Source organism: Orbicella franksi, chromosome 11 (genome assembly GCF_964199315.1).
Source record: "Orbicella franksi chromosome 11, jaOrbFran1.1, whole genome shotgun sequence".
NCBI lineage: Eukaryota > Metazoa > Cnidaria > Anthozoa > Scleractinia > Merulinidae > Orbicella > Orbicella franksi.
The window spans coordinates 28,675,444-28,696,895 of record NC_138155.1 but is presented as its reverse complement, the minus strand read 5'-3'; the positions used below and the strand labels follow the sequence as shown (position 1 = coordinate 28,696,895).

At 35.3% G+C, this 21,452-nt stretch overlaps 1 protein-coding gene and 1 long non-coding RNA gene across 6 annotated transcripts in view; both read right to left on the bottom strand.

Moving 5' to 3' along the window:
* Positions 1-4,672: 4,672 nt before the first annotated feature.
* Positions 4,673-16,435, bottom strand: LOC145502531 (uncharacterized). The gene is made up of 4 exons (XR_014051355.1): positions 16,428-16,435; positions 15,709-15,780; positions 15,094-15,167; positions 4,673-12,980 (listed from the first exon to the last, which is right to left on the bottom strand). It is a non-coding gene; the product is annotated as an uncharacterized LOC145502531 (long non-coding RNA).
* Positions 16,436-16,444: 9 nt separating this feature from the next.
* Positions 16,445-21,452, bottom strand: part of LOC145502523 (DALR anticodon-binding domain-containing protein 3-like) — a 90,303-nt gene continuing 85,295 nt past the window's right edge. For all 5 annotated transcript variants that reach the window (XM_081481843.1, XM_081481842.1, XM_081481836.1 and 2 more), the window contains one exon: positions 16,445-16,498. The gene's annotated coding sequence lies outside the window, so the exon portion shown is untranslated. The remainder of the gene's footprint in view (positions 16,499-21,452) is intronic.

Here is a 21,452-nt window from a genome sequence, read left to right as displayed (position 1 = left end):
TAAAATACAACTATTCAAAGACAGTGTTGAAATGCCCTAGTCAGATTGACATACTGAGAAGTTGTGTTACGATGTTAATAACAGTTTCCAGCAGCATCCATTAACAGGTCTACTACTGCACTTTATGAAGTGATGTTACGATATTGGTATCACACAAATGCCTAATCATTGGAGAACAAATTGTGGTCATCTTTATGGCATAATAAGTTACAAAAGCTGTGGGACAACTCGCTAAAAACACCCTTTGTATTAGCTTGAAGTGCTTATAAAATGGCTCAGTGAAACCCATTCTCTTACTATATAACTGTCATAAGCATGTTAAAGTTTGCAAAGTTTAAAATTCTATAAGTAGGGTTCTGAGATATTTCAAACTTTCTAAATGGGCTCAAGCAAACCTACAGAATTTGTGGGGGTAAGTTTCTAAAGAAACTGTGGTGCTGCATTGGTGGGGAGTATAACAAGATAATTTGGTTTTATCAACTGGGTTGATAATGTGAATTGGCCACCATAAAGAGATTCGGAAGCCGACGTTTTAAGCATTAACCCTTCATCGGAGCAAATCCAACGAACGGCTAACACTTGAAAAGTCAGCTTTCGAATCTCTTTATGGTGGCTTATTCACATTATCAACCCAGTTGATAAAACTAAATTATCCTGCTACAGAATTTGCGTAAACTTTGCAAAAAGTTGTATCTTAACATGCATATCACAATTCCACAGTACAAAATGGGTTTCACAGAGCAATATTTGAATTTTAAACACTTAAAGCTAATATAGAGGTGTTTTTTTAACAAATTCTTTTGCTGTTATGGCAACCTACGGGTATTATACCATGAAGATCACCAAAACTTGTTCACCAATGACGAGGCATTTGTGTGATACCAATATCGTAACATTACTTGATAACGTGTGATAGTATTGAGCTCTTAATTAAGTATAACTACTTGAAAGTGCTGGAAGCTGTTATCAGCCACCTTGAACAAAGGATCCATTCATCTGACTTGAGATACCTGACAACAACAGTAAGTGACAAATGAAAGAGCTAAGTTCTTTCTGTGAAGCTGCCAGGACCAAAATTAACTCATCTCGTATACACTGTTCATTAGGTTCAACTTGCATTTGTACTTGGAGTATTTTTTCAAAAATATAAATTAAAAATTTTCCTTTTTTTATCACAAGTCTAGCTTGTTGTTTGTCTTCTCAGTCTTAACACTTTTAGTCCCAAGATCTATTGGTTAATTCTCCTCACAGAAAGCCTTACATTTCCTAGCATGTTAAATATGAGAATTTGCCTACTAATAGTCTACTATTTTCCTTTTTTCATCACAAGTCTGGTTTACTTCTTGTTTGTCTTCTCAGTCTTACCACTTTCAGTCCTGAGATGTATTGGTTGATTCTCCTTACAGAAAGCCATACATTTCCTAACATGTTAAATATGAGAATTTGCCCTAGTCTACTATTTTCCTTTTTTTCATCAAAAGTCTGGTTTACTTGTTTGTCTTCTCAGTCTTAATACTTTTAGTCCTGATATCTATTGGTTACTTCTCCTTAGAGAAAGCCATACATTTCCTAGCATCTTAAATATAAGAATTTACCCTAGTCTACTATTTTCCTTTTTTTCATCACAACTCTGGTTTACTTGTTGTTTGTAACCTCAGTCTTAAAACTTTTCGTCCCAACATCTATAGGTTAATTCTCCTTACACAAAGCCATACATTTCCTAACATGTTAAATATGAGAATTTCCCCTAGTCTACTATTTTCCTTTTTTTCTTCAAAAGTCTGGTTTACTTGTTTGTCTTCTCAGTCTTAATACTTTTAGTCCCGAGATCTAACGCTTAATTCTCCTTACAGAAAGCCATACATTTCCTAGCATGTTAAATATGAGAATTTGCCCTATTCTACTATTTTCCTTTTTTTCATCGCAAGTCTGGTTTACTTGTTTGTAATCTCAGTCTTAATACGTTTAGTCCCGAGATCTATTGGTTAACTCTCCTTACAGAAAGCCATACATTTCCTAGCATGTTAAATATGAGAATTTGCCCTAGTCTACTATTTTCCTTTTTCCATCAAAAGTCTGGTTTACTTGTTTCTCTTCTCAGTCTTAATACTTTTAGTCTGGAGATCTATTGGTTAATTCTCCTTACAGAAAGCCATACATTTCCTAGCATGTTAAATATGAGAATGTGCCCTATTCTACTTTTTTCCTTTTTTTCATCTTAAGTCTGGTTTACTTGTTGTTTGTAATCTCAGTTTTAATACTTTTAGTCCCAAGAACTATTGGTTAATTCTCCTTACAGAAAGCGATACATTTCCTTACATGTTAAATATGAAAATTTGCCCTAGTCCACTGTTTTCCTTTTTTTCATCGCAAGTCTGCTTTACTTGTTTGTCTTCTCGGTCTTAAGGGCCCATTAACCGATTTATGTGCACGCTCGCGCGCGTTGCTAAGGAGGTGAAATTTCACTTCCGGTTACTTACATCAGCCTGAGCGCTGAAAATAAAAACAACTCAATAACTTGCAAATTCACTTACATTTTAGAAGTTTTTCTTTGTGTTTCACAAAATGCAAATTAAAAAAAGTCCAAGCAAAGACAAAATAAGAAAAAGACAGAAAAACAAGAGCAATAGAAAGAGAAAAACTAACTCTGTGTGGCTTTGTTTGATCTTACTGAAGTGCGCTGGTAGTGTAAATTGCGCACACACTGATAGGGTAACTTCCAATATATATCGGGCGCACTTCCGGTTTCTTTAAATGCTAAAGGAAATGCGGTTTTTCATTAAATCCAGCCTTTTTCGACGGATTTCAATTAAAGCCAACATTGGAAAGATAGCTATACATTCCTTTTTCAAAATCATGCTTTTTCCAGAAAATTACGAATATTTTAATATTTTAAAATTCTCTCAAAATCTGACCTTTCAAAAATTAAACAAAATCTATGCATAGCGTAATGAGGATTTAAATTAAAATATTAAATCAATGAAAAAAATCCCGATAAAGTAATTTGCCTGGGAGCCTTTGCGTTTTTCAGTATTAGTCACATGACCATGGGCGTGGCCTGATGACGTCATCACTAGTGTTACTGATCATGAAAAAGTTAATACATGTGAAATAACTCTGAACTAACTAAAAATGATGAGGTTATATGAGAATAAATTTTCCTTAGCAACGGCTCGAAAAGATTGGTTAATGGGCCCTTAACACTTTTAGCCGCAAGATCTATTCATTTATTCTCCTTAGAGAAAGCCATACATTTCCTAGCATTTTAATATGAGAACTTGCCCCAGTCTACTATTTTCCTTTTTTCCATCACAAGTCTGGTTTGTTGTTTGTCTTCTCTGTCTTAACACTTTTAGTCCCAAGATCTATTGGTTAATTTTCCCCACAGAAAGCCTTACATTTCCAAGCATGTTAAATATAAGAATTTGCCCCAGTCTACTATTTTCCTTTTTTCAATCACAAGTCTGGTTTACTTCTTGTTTGTCTTCTCAGTCCTAACACTTTTAGTCCCAAGATCTCTTGGTTAATTCTCCTTACAGAAAGCCATACATTTCCTAACATATTAAATATGAAAATTTGCCCTAGTCCACTGTTTTCCTTTTTTTCATCGCAAGCCTGCTTTACTTGTTGTTTGTCTTCTCGGTCTTAACACTTTTAGTCCCAAGATCTATTGGTTAATTCTCCTTACACAAAGCCATACATTTCCTAGCATTTTAATATGAGAATTTGCCCTAGTCTACTATTTTCCTTTTTCTCATCACAAGTCTGGTTTACCTCTTGTTTGTCTTCTCAGTCCTAACACTTTTAGTGCCGAGATCTCTTGGTTAATTCTCCTTACAGCAAGCCATACACTTCCTAGCATGTTAAATATGAGAATTTGCCCTAGTATACTATTTTCCTTTTTTTCATCACAAGTTTGGTTTACTTGTTCTTTGTAATCTCAGTCTTAACAGTTTTAGTCCCGAGATCTATTGGTTAATTCTCCTTACACAAAGCCATACATTTCCTAGCATGTTAAATATGAGAATTTGCCCTAGTCTACTATTTTCCTTTTTGTCATCACAAGTCTGGTTTACTTCTTGTTTGTCTTCTCAGTCCTAACACTTTTAGTCCTGAGATCTCTTGGTTAATTCTTCTTACAGAAAGCCATACATTTCCTAGCATGTTAAATATGAGCATTTGCCCTAGTCTACTATTTTCCTTTTTTCATCGTAAGTTTAGTTTACTTGTTGTCTGTCTTCTCAGTCTTAACAGTTTTAGTTCCAAGATTTATTGGTTAATTCTCCTTACAGAAAGGCATACATTTCCTCGCATGTTAAATATGAGAATTTGCCCTAGTCTACTATTTTCGATTTTTATCACAAGTCTGGTTTACTTGTTGTTTTCCTTCTCAAACTGATCACTTTTAGTCCTGAGATCTATAGGTTAATTCTCCTTACTGAAAGCCATACATTTCCTAGCATGTTAAATATGCGAATTTGCCCTAGTCTACTATTTTCCTTTTTTTCATCGTAAGTCTGGTTTACCTGTTGTTTGTAATCTCAGTCTTAATACTTTTAGTCCCAAGAACTATTGGTTAATTCACCTTACAGAAAGCGGTACATTTCCTAACATGTTAAATATGAAAATTTGCTGTAGTCTACTGTTTTCCTTTTTTTCATCGCAAGTCTGCTTTACTTTTTGTTTGTCTTCTCAGTATTAACACTTTAAGACCCGAGATCTATTGGTGAATTTCCTTACACAAAACCATACATTTCCTAGCATTTTAACGTGAGAACTTGCCCCAGTCTACTATTTTCCTTTTTTTTTCATCACAAGTCTGGTTTGTTGTTTGTCTACTCAGTCTTAACACTTTTAGTCTCAAGATCTATTGGTTAATTCTCCTTACAGAAAGCCATACATTTCCTAGCATTTTAATATGAGAATTTGCCCCAGTCTACTAGTTTCCTTTTTTCATCACAAGTCTGGTTTGTTTGTCTTTCCAGTCTTAATACTTTTAGTCCCAAGATCTATTGGTTAGTTCTCGTTACAGAAAGCCAAACATTTCCTAACATGCTACATTATGAGAATTTGCCCTAGTCTACCATTTTCCTTTTTTCATCACAAGTCTGGTTTACTCGTTGTTTGTCTTCTCAGTCTTAACACCTTTATTCCCAAGATCTATTGGTTAATTCTCCTTACAGAAAGCCATACATTTCCTAGCATTTTAATGTGAGAATTTGCCCTAGTCTACTATTTTCCTTTTTTCATCACAAGTCTGGTTTGTTGTTTGTCTTTCCAGTCTTAATACTTTTAGTCCCAAGATCTATTGGTTAGTTCTCCTTACAGAAAGCCAAACATTTCCTAACATGCTAAATTATGAGAATTTGCCCTAGTCTACCGTTTTCCTTTTTTCATCAGAAGTTTGGTTTACTTGTTGTTTGTCTTCTCAGTCTTAACACTTTTATTCCCAAGATCTATTGGTTAATTCTCCTTACAGAAAGCCATACATTTCCTAGCATTTTAATGTGAGAATTTGCCCTAGTCTACTATTTTCCTTTTTTCATTGCAAGTCTGGTTTACTTTTTGTTTGTCTTCTCAGTCTTAACACTCTTAGTCTCAAGATCTATTGGTTAATTCTCCTTACAGAAAGCCATACATTTCCTAACATGTTAAATTTGAGATTTTGGACTTGCATCCCGACAATGTTCCCTAGTCTACTATTTTTCTTTTTCCTCATCACAAGACTGGTTTACAATGTATTTATCACGTAAGATAACAGAAGATGTTCATCACTGCTAAGATAAAATTCATTTCTCAAGTTATTTCTTCTATATGTCAACAGTTAAAAGTGAGTGATGAGTTGTTGTCAGTTTCAATTTGCCCACTACTGTATTGGCTAAAGTTCTGCAGTATCAAGTCTAACTTAAACGACTGTTTTTGTTGAGGTCAGCTGAAAGTATTCACGTTCCTGTAAAATCATACTTCCAAAAACAAAGCTGCAATTAACTTTGTCCTGTTACTTGCGAGATTCTATATTTGGCTTTGCAGAAGCAAAGGAAATATTCCAACTATTGAAAATTTTAAGCCTTTTCTAAAACAATATAAGAAAGAAATTGAACCTTTCTCCCTTTAGTAACCTTTTACCAGTTTGAAGTCTCTCACTCTTTGAGTTAGAAGCTCAGTTCACTAAAATTTCCCATACATCCCTGCCCACCTTTATTTTCTAGATTTTGTAGGGTATGTAATCCGTATTGTAAGTAACACAAGTAGCTGTATTTTTTGTTGTATATGTATAAGTAAATAAGTAAGTACTGTAAGTGTTGTATTGTAAGCAGAGTATAGTATTGTTAGTAGCGTATCTCACATTGTAAGTAAGTACTGCTTTGTAAGTAGAGTATAGTATTGTTACTAGCTTAAGTATCGCACATTGTAAGTACTGTAAGTTTTGTATTGTAAGTGGCGTACTATTGTAGTGGTGTAAGAAGCAAAATTAAAAAAAATCATCTACAGTGTAGTTATCACAGAAGTCTCTGCATTTTTCTTTTACAAGTAAACCAACTGTTGTTGGAAAATTGTAATTCTAAAGAAAACAGCAAATAGTTAGGGCATCTAATGTCTCATCTGATAAGCTGTCCCATGCCAGTTATGCTTGTCTCGTCAGTTTTAACACTTTTAGTCCCCAGATCTGTTCACTAATTCTCCTTACTTGAAGTCATGCATTTCCTTCCTTGATAGAAGAATTATTTTGGAACCACATTATGTCTCCTGGTCTACTATTTTTCTTTTTTTCTCATCACAGACTGGTTTACAATGTATTTATTAAGTAAGGAAAAGTAAGATGTTCATCACTCCTAGGAGTGAAAGGATAAATCATTTGTCAAGTTATTTGTTATTCACGTAGTAGTATTAGCTAATAGTTCTATGGTGTCAAGTCTAACTTAAACAATAAATTGATTTTGTTGAGGTCAGCTGAAGGTATTCATGACCCTGTAAATTCACCTAACTATCAGCAGTTTGTGCATTGTTTTGACAAGTAAACCAAGCATTTTAACAATGTTGTAATTCTGGTTGTGTTTGTCTCATCCAATAAACTGTCCAGTGCCAGTAAGCTTGTCTTGTTAGTCTTGATACTTTTAGTCCAAGGATCTGTTGGTTAATTCTCCTAACAGGAAGCCATACATTTCCTAGCATGTTAATTTTGAGAATTTGGAATCACATCGAAATAATGTCTTCTAGTCTACTATTTTCCTTTTTCTCATCACCAGTCTGGGTTACAATGTACAATGTATTTATCGTGTAAGGAGATGTTCTACTCCTAGGAGTCAAGTCAAGTCATTTGTATCATGTGTCAACAGTAAACAGTGACTTATCGATATCTATTGTAGTCAGCTTTAATTAGCCCACTACTGTATGGGCTAAAGTTCTGCAGTATCAAGTTCAGCATTTTGTTGAGGTCAGCTGAAGTAAACCAAGTGTTGTAGCAATATTGCAATATTGCCAGTTATGCTTGCTTTGTCAGTCTTAACACCTTCCATCCCAAGATCTGTTTGCCAATTCTCCTCAATAAAAGCCCACATTTCCTAACTTGTTGGTTTTATGGATTTGGAACCATGTCCAGACAATTTCCCCTAGTCTGCTATTTTCCTTTTTTTTCATCACAAGTCTGGAAGTGTCTGTCTTGTCAGTCTTAACACTTTCAGTCCCAAGATTTATTGGTTAATTCTCCTAACAGAGGGCCATACATGTACATTTGCGAGCATGTCAAATTTGAGAATTTGGAATCACATCCAGACAATGTCTCCTAGTCTACTATTTTCCTTCTTTCTCATCACAAATCTGGTTTGCAATGTATTTATCATTGGAAAGGAAAGAAGTTCATCGCTTCTAGGAGTGAAAGGGTAAATCATTCGTCAGGTCGTTTGTTCTTTATGTCAAGAGTTAAGAGTGATTGATCAATTGTTATCAATTTCAATCTGCCCACTAGTGTATTTGCTAAAGTTCTGCAGTATCAGCTAAAGTTGTATAGTATCATTGATTTAGTTGAAGTCAGCTGAATGTAAACATGACCCTGTAAATTCACCTAGTTATCATAGCAGTTGCTGCAATGTTTTGACAAGTAAACCAAGTATTATAACAATATTGTAATTCTGAAGAAAAAGTTGTCCAGAGCCAGTTAGGCTTGTCTTGTCAGTCTTATTAACACATAGAGTCCCAAGATCTGTTGGTTAATTCCCCTAACTGAACACCATATATTGCCTAGACTGTTAATTTTGATGAAAAGCAACAGAAAAATTGGAACTGGCTTCTATTTTTTTTTTGTTTTTATGAAAGCATTTTATATGAGGGCCCAAAAAATTTTCAGTGACTTTTCAAATTCATGTACATTGCCATGATTGCACAGTGCATGACTATGTATGGATAATTAATGTTAGACACTGAACTTGTGTACTAGGAAAATTAATTTTAAAAGCAATTTCAAAGCAATCAAGGACTATAATAAAACAAACAAGAAAGACACTTGCATTTTGGTGAGTACTCAGAGAGATCACTTTAAAGATCACCAGGCTTCGAAATATGGCCAAATATCATCACAAAAAGAAATCCAAAAAGATTTGAACATCAACTTAAAGGTCTTTATAAAAGATTACATGTAGCTGACAAGTTCCCAACTTCTGAAAGATATCTGCAAGATTTTAAATAGGTCTAAGTTCCAAATTTAGGTATCTTAGTACACAGAGACAACATGTTCCATTTGAACTTGCACAGAAAAAAGGCAGCTGCACAGCTAAGAACCTCTCATATTGCTCAATTTGATTAGCTAAAAATTCTTCGGTCCAGTCAGACCAGGATCCTAAGTTGCCTCCTTACATTCTCAGCACTCACCTGACCTTGACATTAAACTTTTCCATCCATGAAAGAATTCCAGGTTGTACTGTTTGTAACAAGCATCCAAGCACCAGTACTATACATAAGTACATGGTTTTTGGACAAAGACAAAAGAACAAATGTACTAAAGTTATAAAATAAACAAACCAACTTTCCAGTCATTAGCATCTTGTGCTTTCCATTTGAAGAGAAAGGAAGCCTCATGCCTCATATACTGTAATATGTGACAGCACCCAAGTTAAGGTGATTCCTTAGTATTGCATTGCGCATCCCTACTACACACAATTTTCGCTCATTAGCGCATGCACATGAGTGCGTGCACGTACAAAACTTAAGACATTTCCCTCAAACTAAGCTTGATAGCAAAATAAATGCTCCTTTTCTCTTAAATGAGCACAGTGACCCTCACTTTTTATTTCATAATTTCACTGAGAACAATATCCTCAATAACTGAGAAAAAAATTAGCAGAAATCTCTGGCTACTTTTTTGGCGAATGAAATAAATACTACAGAGGGAGACATAATGGGCCCAACAGCGCACGTCCAAATTATGTTTCCTTTAAAGGATAAAAAATACAGGGTATTTGAGGGCGTTTTTTCTAGGACGTAGATGAATAAACAATCAAAGAAAGTTAAACTCTGCGTGATATAACACACTGTATTGAAAAATAATCAAGCTTATCTGTTGCACACAGAGGTTACCAAAAGTCACCTAAATAACCATATTTGTCAGCATTGTGGCATGAAAACAAGCACGGTGACCCCCTCTTTTTACTACCTTTTTAATATCTCCTTGACCTGCAACAACAGCATACCAAGTTTTGTCGGAAATCTATGGCGGGTTCTTTTACTAGGGAATCACCTTAACTACCAGTGTTCTTAACATCTTAATAAATTGAAGTAAATGAAGTTTTTTTCTTATTTTGACCCGTCCTCCCCCTTCACCTCAACAAAAACTGTAACATGAAAGAAAATAGAGCTTAAAATATTGGAAATTTCTGCTTATAGGTGTCATAGAGGAACTTAACAAGCAAATGTCCACTAGTAATACCAAAACTTAACTGTGCAAACAAGTGTCAATGATATCGTGTTGATGACACGAGGAACAAAAATCTGGAGATTTAGAGAATGAAATGTTTTTGTATTTTTGTATTTTGTACTTTCAAGTTTAAAAATGTTCATGTTAAAAATGATAAAGCTTCTACATTATAAAGACAAAATACTCATGCCATAATTTTTAATGTTCAAAGCCATTCTCTTGCCAAGCATAATTGATTTTTTAGATACCTTTCGATGTTGTCCTTTTCTGCCGAGAACAAAAGTGTCAATAATTATTTTCGATGTAAATTTTAAGCTGGCTGATCCAGGTTGCTTCATAAGAATATAAATATTCCTCATGTATTAAACACCTGTTTGCACCATGGTATTACATACTTGCCAACATCACAAGATCATTACTTTATATACATACCAGGACAAAATTTTATCACTCCACAACTGACCCCAAGCCTGGTTGCAAACCATGTAAAAATTCAGAGTGATAAAAGGTGTGTACTTTGATCATACACTGTTTTATTTTTATGAGAGATTAAGACGGATTCCGCTCAAAGTTCAAGCAATAAATGCAAAAGTTATTTACTAAAAATCCAATTATAGCATGGTAACTTTTTTGAGCACTATTTAAAACATCTCACTGTAATTCATTTCTCTAGGTGACCCCGCGATTAAATCCCCAAGCATTCTCAAGAAATTTAATGTCAAACCTCGTAAGAATGCTTAAAGCGTGTGTTATTGTGTTTCCAACTAACACGAAACGTCCGTTTTAACCCTTTAAGCCCCAGAGAAAAACCTTATTTTTCTAAAATGATAACAGTAGATCGAAAGACCACAAGTAATATACCAGTTGAAAGGTATTGTTTGGGGTATGTCCTAAATCACCACAACAAACATACAAGATGTTACAAATTGAATTGAGGAGTCTACAAAGTAAAACCATAGGCACCCGATGCGTGCAAGAGTTATTTTTTTGGTGAAGTGTCGGAGATAGGAGCATTCATGGAGCTGTTTACAATAATGATTTGGTTAATTTGACAAGTTTTTTGGTTGCGATGTACAGCAAGAAAGAAACTGGGAATTTATGATGTACATGCGATGTTACATCGGTCATGGTAAGATAGCTAAATAGTAAGCCATAAAATGTTTCACTGAACAAACTACAGTAATCTGACACGTCTCCAGATTAATGTAAATACCATCTTATTTTCTAACAGGCAATTTGATTCGTTCTTTGACACAACCCACACTGTGATTGGTGTGACACGCGCACATGCATAACTCCCTCACTCACCGATCACATAGCCCTTCCAACCTCCAAGAGGAATTTTTGCTCAAAAATACTCAAGTTGAATAAGAGACCTTTTCGCATTTAATTCGAGTGGTAAGTTTACCCTTTTTACACAACACAATGCTACTTCACTTAAAATAGAAAGAAAGAGAAAAAAACCTGCCACATTGAAAGTCTGATTTAATTAAATTGCACTTTAACTTGGTGCCATGCAGTCTTCAAAGAACATTTGAGCAGTGTTCATACTTTTTACCTTTAAAAATATCGGACTGAAATGAATGTCATCAAATAAAACTATTAAACTGCTACTGCAGAGATGTAAAAACCATCCAGAAATGGAAGCTTTTTTGTTTAATATCCTGGAAACAATAGCCGATAACTTGTCAGCTCTAATTGAATTTACTCCCATATAAAAAACAAAAGTGTTAAGTTACCATTTGTGATTAAAAAATAAAAATATCTCATTATATTTGCATGCAACAAGAACAAAACAATCGTTACCTGCACTTACTATTGAAAACGTTAAAACTCTTTCAAATCTAAATAGTCTCGTCTTGTCTCCTCTACAACATGACCTAAGAACTAGAAGCGACGATTTGTGACCTCTAATTGAATTTACTCCTTGTGAAAAACAAAAGTATCAAGTTACCTTTGTAACTGAAAATGAAAATATCTGGTTGCATTTACATACTACTAACTCACAAACTGTTTCAAACCTCAAGGCTCATCTTGTTCATAACTTAAATCCTCAGCCTAAGCCACAGAAAATGTTGAATTAAACCCAATATATGAATACTTCCTTGTCTCAGAGAAGAATAAATACCGCTGTTCTGAACTCTATCAGGATCAAATCTTCTCGCATGCCATTGACCTTTACAACAAGAAATTTGATTGGCTGTTTATAGTAGATCCAATCTGATTGGTGTGACATACATATATCTCTCACTCACTCACTCACTCACTCACTTATTCATTGACCCGTCCATAACATACCCGACACGCCGATTAAGAGGTATTTTTTTACAAAAAAATAACTCAATGATGAAAACGTTAAAAAATACCTAATGCCTTGTATATACTGGGTATACCCCTAAACAGTGGCTCAATTTGCAGCTCTGGGTGTGCAGATTTTTATCAGATATTTACTTGACTGTAAAATTGTAAAGCGTAAAAGTCTCAAAAACTTGAGGGGTGGTCAATCAAGTCTGATTCAGAAGGGGGGTATGATTTTATGCTTTCAATGTGAAGATCTCTCAAAGATCCTTTTGGTGTCCAAATTTGAAATGAATTGGCCAAATATTAAGCTTATTATAACATTTTGTGCCTTATGGCACTATCGGGACTTAAAGGGTTAATAGAAATATGGATAACTTCAAGTTCAATTTTCTCTCGCGGGGACAGCTTGAGAGCTAAGGTCTCGATAAGAACTTCCTATCTTTATTCAAAATACTACCATGCCATGAGGATTTTTTGGTAACTTAAATTTTGCCATTATTGCTTGGATGTTCTGCAGAAATCATCTTAAGAAGCAAGATCTAGGATGATTGGCACGTATAGAAAAAAAGAACCGACTAATTCATTCTTGCAAAAAATTCCAGATTTATGAATATGGTTATTTTGAAGGTGTTCTATTACTACCGTGAAACCCAAGTAGGTTGAGCAAATTATGTATTTGTACACTACTGAACAACACTTAGTTGCCTGGGTGATGCTGACCACAGAATTGGTCTTTTACTGTTTCCACAGCTAACATTCCATTGTTAAAGAGCTGAGAATCAAGAAAAGAGAAAAATAATCAATTTGATTGAATAATAACTAAAACATCATATAATTTCAGTCTTATATTAATTTTATTAGCCCCTGTGAAACTTGTTTGCTTTGTTGGTTGTAAATCAGTCAGTTGTCTATACACAATTCTGAAATCATTCTGTAACATCATTCTGTAAAGTATCATCTGAATAGACAGGTCATCTGTAGACCTGACTGCCTGCCCTATTTAACTCTCTAGTTATTTCAGGTACTCAGGCCCATAACTTTATTAACATATAACTTTGTAAAATATCTCTGTGAGACTAAGGGAAATAAAGCTTGTTGTTGTTGTTGTTGTTGCAATTGTCGGCAGCCACTCGCTCAAGCATCAGCAGAGTTCAAGTATCAGTGACAGAGTGTTTCAGTGTCGATGGTACATGCATATTGGTCAAGTATTTAGTGGAATACCACTCAAATGGTGGTGGTATATCACTCAAGGGCCAGTTGTATGCTGGTCAAACCTTTCTACTTTGTTGTATATACATAGGTCAAGGGTAAAATGAATATTGAACAAGTGTCCCTGGTGTATCTTTTACACTCAACTCACAGTTGAATGCCCCTCAAGTGTTGTGATATAACAGACAAATGTGTGTACTATATGAGTCTCGTGTCTTTGAATATCTGTCAAGAGTCAGTGATATATCTTTAAAGAGTTGATGCTATATCAGTCAAGTGTTGGTAATATACATTATCAGTAGTGTTGCTTGAGAATTGGTCAAGTTTAAAGTAGTCTACTGGTTTAGTGTTAGCTCAATATCTATCAAATTGCTTGTATATCAAACAAGTATAAGTTGAATATTAGTCACGGGTCAGTGAAATATCCCTCAAGGGTAGGTGGTGAACTTGGTAAGACTGTCAAATGAATATCAGTCATTTGTCAGTTGAATATCAGACATGGGTCAGTTGAATAACACTCAATGGCAAGCAGTGAAGTAGTCAAACATCAGTTCAATATCAGTCAAATACCAGTTGAATATCAGTCACTGGTCAACTGAATATCAGTCATGGGTCAGTTGGATATCAGTCATTTGTCAGATGAACATCAGCCACTGTCAGCTGCATATCAGTCATGGGTCAGTTGAATATCGGTCATTGGTCAGTTGAACATCAGTCATGGGTCAGTTGAATTTCAGTCATTGGTCAGTTGAACATCAGTCATGGGTCAGTTGAATATTAGTCATTGGTCAGTTGAATATCAGTAATTTGTCACTTGAATATCAGTCATGGGTCATTTGAATATCAGCCCCTGGTCAGTTGAATATCAGTCATTTGTCAGTTGAATATCAGTCATTGGTCAGTTGAACATCAGTCATGGGTCAGTTGAATATCAGTCATGGGTCAGGTGAATATCAGTCAAGGGTAAGTGATGAACTAGTGAAGAGTCAGTTGATTATCAGTCATACAATGTAAGTGTCAGTTGAATATAACTCAAGGGTAAATTAGTGGTGAACCAGTCAAGTGTCAGCTGAATATCAAACAAATGTTGGTTGATATCAGTCAAGAGTTAGTTGAATATCAGTCAGGGTTAGGTGGTGATTTAGTCAAGTGAGTCAAAGTTGAATATTAGTCAAGTGTCAGTTAAATATCACTCTAGTCCCAGTAGAATACCAGTCGTGTAAAATGTCTGTGATACATCAGTCAAATTGGTCAGACTGCTGGTGCTACATCACTCAAGTGTCAATTGAATATGACTTAAATGTTGGTGGTACACTCTATATCTGTTAAGTTTCTGCAGTACATGTGTATCGGTTGAGTCAGCTGACCCAGTGTAAGTGGCATATCAATATCGCTTAAGTCTCAGTTGAATATCAGTCACATGTCAGCAGTATCTCACTTAACTGTCAGGGGTATATTGCTCAAGTATGGGTGAAGTCCCAGTGAGGTATTTAAGAACTAATGACATAATATTATCAGTCTATAACAACTGCCTTTTGAGAGATGGTCAACCAGCTATCAGTCTATTGACTGATATATTGACCAACTATCAATCAACACAACCAACACACAGAACAGCACTACCCATAGTAAACATAATCCAGGCACAAATATCCAAAGCTGGTGCTCTTACTCACTTGCCTGTCATTTAAATCATTCAGTTCATCTTTTCCCTTGTTTGTGTTGTGCCTCGTCCACTCAGCTATTCTACCTGAAAAAAAGGTAGATGCATTTTCAGTTAAAACAGAGAAAAGGTCTACATTTTAAATTTGAAAGAGCAATGTCTGCAGCAATGTCCCAGTGCCAGTTAAATACCAGTCAAATTGGTCAGGTGACTGCTGTGTTGGTGCTCATATCACTCTAGTGTGAATTGAATGTGACTTTTGTATTGGTGGTACAGTGTATATCTGTCAAGTGTCTGCAGTAAATCAGTCAAAAGTCAGTTGACCTAGAGTCGGTTGCCCAGTGTTTAAGTGTTGTTTTGATATCAGTCAAGTGTCAGTGGTATCTCACTCAACTCTCAAGGGTATATCACTCATGTATGGACCAAGTCTCCGTGAGGTATTAAAGAACTAACAACTGTATCAGTCTATATCAACTGCCTTTTGAGAGATACTCGACCAGCTAACAAATTGACTGATATATGGACTGATTGTCAACCAACACATTGAACAACACTAGCCATGGTATGCATGATCAAACCATTGTACATTTAACAGATATCTAAAGGTGGTACATGTACTCTTACTCACCTGTCCATCCTAAATCATTCAGTTCATCTTTACTCTTGTTCATGTTGTGCCTCATCCACTCACGTATTCTACCTGTGGAAATATCAACAGGATTTTCAGTTAAAATTGAGAAGAGGTTTACATTTTAAGTTTGAAATAGTTGTGTCTCTGAAGATGGGGTCAAATGTCACTGCTATATTAATCAAGTCCCTCAAGACTTTTGATTTTCATTGGAGGACAGTGAGGCATGTTAGCTTTTTCGTTTGTATAAAAGTAGTCAGTTGTTTCTAATATATCTGTCAAGTGCAATTGAATACAGGTCAATTGTTTCAGAGTTCAAGTGTCAGTGGTACAGTGGTTGTGTCAATGGTACATGCATATTGGTCAATTATTTGGTGGAATACCACTCAAATGATGGTGGTACAGTGGGAGATCCAGACCTTAAGCTAAGGGGGGGGGGGGGGGGGGGATCAACTGTTGGTAGTTTATCAATCAAGTGTTTCTCCAAAATTGGTCAAGCGCAAGTAGTCTATTGGACAAGTGTCGGTTAATACCTGTCAAGTGTTGCTGGTATATCACTCAAGTAACAATCAACTATATACATGTATTACTACTAAGATAATTAATACACTGATATACTGACTACCTATCAACCAACACACAGAACAACACTTAATGCATGGTAAACGTGATCTAGGCATTGTGACAAAATATTATCCAAAGCTGGTAAACTTACTCACGTGCTGGTCTTTATATCATTCAGTCAATATTGTCCCTTGTTCAAGCTCTGTGCCTTGCCTACTCAGCAATTCTACCTGAAAAAAAGTTAACAGGATTTTAAGTAAAAATGGAGGAAGTTTACATCTTAAATTTGAAATAGTTATGTCTCTGAAGCAGGAGTAAAATAGCACTGGTATGTCAATGAAGTCCCTCAAGACTTTTGGAGAACTGGGAGGCATGTTATTTGTCAAGTGTCAAATGAACGATCATCAAGTGTTGGTGATGTCTTGGTGGTGGTGGTATCTGATGGTAGAATGCCAGTCAAGTGCTGGTGTTATATCATTCAGACTAGCGTGTGTCATATAAGTTGTGTCAGCTGATTATAGGTCTGGTGTTTGTTTAACGTCCTTCAAGTGTCAGTGGCAAAGTGGCCAAGTTTTTGAGGAATTTTCATGAGGCATCAGTTGAGCATCCAGAGGTGTTGGTTTAATGTAAGACAAACATTGGTTCAATACTAGTCAAGTGTTTATTATTGCCGTGTTTTCACAAGAGATGTTTACTACAGTCACTGCTTACCGAGGTTTAGTAATTTAACCACAGTTATTAAAGAAGCTGTTTGCACAGAACTAATTAAGAGAGCATCCATCCTTTTATACTCATCAAGGAGAAGACTCTGGGGACAAGGTTCGAGTACTCTGTACAACTCTATCCAGATTCGTATCATATCCAGATATGGGAGTGCTTCCGGATATAAGCTTTTTTTACCACAATTTCAGCTCTGCTTAGTCATGTTGTGAAAACACGAGCCTACCCAGATTTGAGGGGAAACATTTTACAATAACTGTCTAACTTCTTGCATGCTGATTGGCTCATTTTTGTCATCAATAAGAGCAGACTGATAAAATTTTAATTTATGCAAGCTTTCAAGTTCAACTTTCAGCTGTGAAACTGTCATCTTTTTAGCCAATGAGATTCTATGGACTTTTCTAAGTAGCCAATCAAAAAGCGAGAAAAGCTATTGACATTGTTCACGTCATTTTGAATAAAATACTCTTATCTTTGTTTATGGCAAGTTTATGGTGTCTTTTCCCCTGATTTATTCCTGGCATTTGACCACTTTTGGGTCTTGTTATTGTAAAAAACAAATTGACGTCAGTTTTTTGCAACACACAAAAACTAGTTACAATACAATATTTTACAGTTCACACGTCTTACATCGATTGCATTGTTTAGAACATCTTAAAGAAACGAAAATTAACTCATTACAGTACTGAATTAAGACAAAACTGCACTGAAGAAAATTATTATAGCTGTTGGTTGCTGCTGTATGACTGGTACATCTTTTTACATACATCTAACTACTCTCTTTTTATAAAACAAGAATTTAAGGAAGAGCACAAATCTCAATTTGCCATTGCAATAAAACTTTACTTTGAAATTCCTTTAAGACTGGTTTCTTCTCAAAGTATTTGCATGCGCAAATATATTGTTTGAGTAAAATTACGAATAAGTGTAGTCTGCGTCTTGGGTAATCAGTTAATTGCTGAAGAGCGGGTATAGCATTGAAGGTTATTTGTTTATTGGAGAGGCTAATATCAGTGGTATTTACATAGTTAAAACATATTAATGCTTCAGAGTAAAAGGACTGTGTCACAATGCAGTCTAAAAACGTATGTTCTATAGAGTCTGGATTAGGACAGAAAAAACATGATTTGAAGAGTTCTTTTTTGGTTACTAGAATTCTATGTAAGAGCTTGAATGAGAACTGCCTTAGTTTGTTATCTCTTGTTGAATGATATATAAATGAAAATTTGTTTTTCCATTCTGTACATTCGTCGGCAAAGTTGATTTTCCAGATTTTGATGCTGGTTGGCTCCACTGTGGAGTTCTTGTTAAGCGTTTTATAATAATGTTTGAAGCGCATGTTTGCTAGGTCTACGGGTGTACTTTCAGGAAACAAGGATACTGTCGTTGAATATAGTAGCTGTTCACGTGAAGGTACTTCAGCTGACCTGGCTTTCTTTTTCAAATCAGAAGAGATGGCAACCATGAGTTGAAAGTAATGGAGATTTGTTTTTATACTAAACTTGTTCTGAAATTCCCTGAAAGTTAAGAAATTCACATCAGCATTTAGGATATCTTGAATAAAAAAGATTTTCTTGTTAAACCAGGATTTCCAAAATAGCATCTTTTTCTCGATGGTTATCGCTTCATTATTCCAGAGAAGGAAGTTGCCATATGGGAATATTTTAGTCTTGTTCTTGAACTCTTGAAAGTACTGTAAAAGCTCCCATTAGAAGGTAGGTAAATTTTTGTTTATACAGTAAGGATTTATAGTTACATTTGAGAAGGAACTGTAACCCATCTCTCCTCTTATTGATGATAAGTTTTGGCATAACATTGTCAAAGTTTACTGCGGAACCACTCACCTACGGCTCATGGTTCCCTAGCCACTTTGACAATGTTATGACCCAATTTATCATCAATGAGATGACAGATGCACAAAAAAACTGACGTCATTTTGTTAATTTGACCGAAAAACATTCACGATCCTTCGCGAAGTCAAACAGTATAGGACTTTTAGACTATTTTAAAGTATTTGAACAAGTTCAAAGTGAATGACAATTGATAACATTTTTCATAGTCAGTGATAGTGGATGATAGTTTTGCGGTCAAACGGGAGCGTGAGTTTCAACTATATCATCAACTACATATCATGTGCTGTTTGACAATGGAATCGTTTGATTGGAAACATACTTAACTATGAGAAAATTGGGCAATAATTCAATATACAATAATTATTTGGCTTGGATAAACTCATATGGCTGAATCATGTTACACTACAAAACTCTCTACTACAACCTCTTATTTCTATTTGAGTTTCAACCGATAATTCCAAAATACACTTAACTCGCTCGTTTTGTAACGATTGCAGGTAAGTAAAACCAAAGGTAACTTTCAGTGCGTTTTTTTGTCCGCCTCTTTGTCAAAATGTACAGTGAAACTTATTTTTTAAACAGTGAAAACAGAAACAGACACCTCATTTCTTTTTTGCCATCCAAGACCAAACTCATCTCTGTGAAGGGGGCACATAGTAAGGGATTCTCCCGCCTCATCAAACAAATCAGCTCTATAGGGGCAAAGTTTCCATTCCACTTCAACACCCGCAATATGGTTTATAACAGCTACTCTAATGATCAGAAACGTCTTTTGAGCAGGTCTTTGATAGTTAAATTAATAAATGCTGTCTGGTGTCTGAACCAACCAGATATATCACACTCTTTCTTGGAATGCCCTCTAAAAGAGCATTCAAAAGAAATCATAGCAATCGTAATGTGATCGGATTCTGGGTGAAATTTGAGGCATGAAATTTGATACAAAACTGCAAGATGTCACCAGTGACGTCCTCTGTCGTGCAATTAATCATTCCAGCTTGTGCTTTATTACCAGTAAAACAACAATGCAAAAACTGTGCCACTGGTTTCCATTGGATGGAAAAGAAATAAGTGATGTAAGAAAAAAACTTCTTTTCACTGTTTCAACAAAAGACGTGACCAGACAGTTAAACAAGTCGTTGGAGTATTAAAATGCTCTCCAGGGTAGTCACTCAATAATCAATAATATTTGATAATAATCAATAAAACTTAGTCAATGATATCAAAAATCAATAATAGGATTCGTTGTGAGTTATCGATAATTATCGATTTTACACTAAGCGCTATCGATTTATTGAGTTTAGCTTATCTTATTACAATTTATCGAAACAAAACCAACAAAAGATATAAACAAGCTCACAAAAACCACCAATAACATCTTCCTTAAATGATTATCAATAAAATTTGCTACAACTTTTTTAAGTCTCATAAGAAAAGATACTTCAAGACTGAATGATAAAAATTCAATGCACAGAGAACAGTAATGATATTTACTATCATCCTGTTCATACAGTGGAATCCTGATTAAGAAGAATTGGTTTGAAATCTCGGGTAGTTCAAGAAATGAGGGGTAAAATTAATGTTGGACTGGGTTGAGGGAAATGATTTTTGGTTCTAAGAATCGGAAAACTGTGAGTATCATCTGAATAGACGGGTCATCTGTAGACCTGACTGCCTGCCCTATTTAACTCTCTAGTTAATTCAGGTACTCAGGCCCATAACTTTATTAACATATAACTTTGTAAAATATTTCTGTGAGACTAAGGGAAATAAAGATTGTTGTTGTTGTTGTTGTTGCAATTGTCGGCAGCCACTCGGTCAAGCGTCAGCAGAGTTCAAGTATCAGTGACAGAGTGTTTCAGTGTCGATGGTACATGCATATTGGTCAAGTATTTAGTGGAATACCACTCAAATGATGATGGTATATCACTCAAGGGCCAGTTGCATGCTGGTCAAACCTTTGTATTTCATGGTATATACATAGATCAAGGGTGAAATGAATATTGAACAAGTGTCCCTGGTGTATCTTTTACACTCAACTCACAGTTGAATGCCCCTCAAGTGTTGGTGATATAACAGACAAATGTGTGTACTATATGAGTCTCGTGTCTTTGAATATCTGTCAAGAGTCAGTGATATATCTTTAAAGAGTTAATGCTATATCAGTCAAGTGTTGGTAATATACATTATCAGTAAAGTGTTGCTTGAGAATTGTTCAAGTGTAAAGTAGTCTACTGGTTTAGTGTTAGCTCAATATCTGTCAAATTGCTGGTATATCACACAAGGATAAGTTGAATATTAGTCACGGGTCAGTGAAATATCCCTCAAGGGTAGGTGGTGAACTTGTAAAGACTGTCAAATGAATATCAGTCATTTGTCAGTTGAATATCAGACCTGGGTCAGTTGAGTAACACTCAATGGTAAGCAGTGAAGTAGTCAAACGTCAGTTCAATATCAGTCAAGTGCCAGTTGAATATCAGTCATTGGTCAACTGAATATCAGTCATGGGTCAGTTGAATATCAGTCATTTGTCAGATGAACATCAGCCACTGTCAGTTAGATAGATAGATAGATAGATAACCTTTATTTTAAAACGATGAGTATTAAAGC